Here is a 2,500-nt window from a genome sequence, read left to right on the forward strand (position 1 = left end):
GCTTGTCCTCTTCGAGCGACGGGCCTCTAAGCGGGGTTGTATTCCGGTACGACACATCGACTGGTACACATTGCACGCACTAACGATCTCTGCACTGAATGGAACTCATTCATAACCACCGTGACGGAGACTTTGCTAGTACGCACGATACTCTGCGCATGTGCACATGTTTTACAACCCAACCAACTTAAGCACCTAGGGAAGTTGTGATGCCATCTGAACACCCACCGACTGATGCATTGAACGGCTAAAGTTGACCTTCAATCCGAACTGGCACTTTGCGGCGTGGAGGCAGTTGCGCGACCACTCCTATCCCAAACCAACAAAGCATGGTGTATCCTAAGTGTTCGGTACAAGCACACCACGACGGGACACATTGAACGGTTCAGCGATCTCTCTGCACTAGTGGAAGAACTCCAACGTGATACGGGAGACATTGCTCTAAACCGAACGGCATCTCTGCGCGTTTACTTGACGCACCCCCAACTTGGTCAACTGTTGGACTTTTTCGTAATCACGGCGGGACACATTGAACGAGCTCTAACGGATCTCTGCACGCATGGAACATGGTGGCGGGAATCATTGCTAGAACCGAACGGCGCCTCTGCGCGATGTACAAAGCCCAACAGGAACCTCGTATCGGCTGCCGAGCCGGAGCTTGAACAACTTGGACTTTCACCTCTAATTTATATCAACTCACCACTCCCCGAGGGATCCGCAGAATTGCTTCTGGGTCCCGTATCGTTATTTGCGATTCGTGTTTGCATTACACTACATTGAACTATTCCAACTTGTTTATCCGCATGGCGAACATTTGCTGCATAGAACATTTAAGTTCCACTTCGCTCTCCCCTACGTGGGTCTGAGCTTCGCTCTCAGGGAAAAAATATGCCACATTTGGTAGGGAGACCCGGTTTCATCACGCTTTGTGCCCTGCACCATATATACCCTCATAAATTTATTCATTGGATTAGATCCAAGGAACACCAGATCATGCACCACTACCCATTATAGCTCATCGAGCTTAGCGTGAATCCTTCGGGTTTCCCTAAGAAGTTCGATTGGTCTTGCAGAGTTTAAAGACAACGAAGCTTAGTTTCAAGCAATGGTTAATATACGCGTATTCAAAACCCTTAGCTGTTACAACTTTTTACTAGAAACCATCACGACGAAGTCTTTGGGTCCGTAGACCCGTGATGTACTGCTCCAGGGAACGTTTTGATAGGGTGGAAGCTCAAAATCATAGGTTAAAATCATCGGCAGAGCCCACCAGACACCACTTTTGCTTCATTAGTTCGGACTATAGGCATACGACGATTTTTATCGCGGAGGGGACGTATGACCCAAACGGGGGCTTAATGACCCACTGCCACTGCAAACCATGCTCCTACGACTAAATAGAGGTAAAAACTACGATTTGGTGCAATCTTCATGTTTGACCTCGTAGCAAGGTACCCTCCCTATAGTAGGCAATGAACAAATGATCATAATCCCAGGAGGGCAAAAATGGGAACCCGAAAGGAAAGCGCTGTTGGCGCGCCTAAGCTACTGGCCCGTAGAGTAAAATGGTACCCCCAACAAAGTTGTCGATTGACATTCTGATTGCACTTTTCATCATCTAGGGTGCGTTCCTTACACGTTTTGAGGTGTTTTAGCGAAAACATGTTTTGAGCCACACGAGCTCTCCGGCCCGTTCGGTGCACATTTTTGAAAAAGCTAGGAGCTGCCCTAGGTTCGGGGTGTCACAAAATATTGAAAAGTGGTCAAAAAACCGCTATCCAGAATCGGATGTAGAATCATTAGACGAGGGGGTAAGGGATAAGGGGCACCCCGTCCGATCGTCGGTTGTAGAAAGGGTGGCGATCAGTAAAGAATGCCACCCAGTACCGTACCCATTTATAGTTTGAGAATAGGTTAAGATCATTTCGAACCTAAGGCCTCTAATCATTCGCTTTACCAGATAAGAATAAGGTTCGAAACGCTACGTGCACCAGCTATCCTGAGGGAAACTTCGGAGGGAACCAGCTACTAGATGGTTCGATTGGTCTTTCGCCCCTATGCCCAACTCTGACAATCGATTTGCACGTCAGAATTGCTTCGGTCCTCCATCAGGGTTTCCCCTGACTTCAACCTGATCAGGCATAGTTCACCATCTTTCGGGTCGCATCCTGCGCACTCCGGGGATGCCCGCTGGGTGTGCAAGCACACGCCGTATCGGGACACCCTGGGATGGAGGGGTCCGACGAAGGCTTGCGCCAGTGCCGAACCCGTAATCCCGCAACTCGAGTTGTCTTCGCCTTTGGGTGTATAGAACCGACACACGCGGACGTGGCCACCGACCCATTGGCTTGCGCGCAAGATAGACTTCTTGGTCCGTGTTTCAAGACGGGTCCCGGAGGTGCCTCAATGCATGATGCATCATCGCCGAACGAAGGATTCGCGCGCCTTTCGGAGAAGACAGCGGTACTACCCCTCTCGTTAGAATCCATCACCCTTCCAG

This window comes from Anopheles arabiensis (assembly GCF_016920715.1).
Source record: "Anopheles arabiensis isolate DONGOLA chromosome X unlocalized genomic scaffold, AaraD3 X_pericentromeric_contig0012, whole genome shotgun sequence".
In the NCBI taxonomy this organism is placed as follows: domain Eukaryota; kingdom Metazoa; phylum Arthropoda; class Insecta; order Diptera; family Culicidae; genus Anopheles; species Anopheles arabiensis.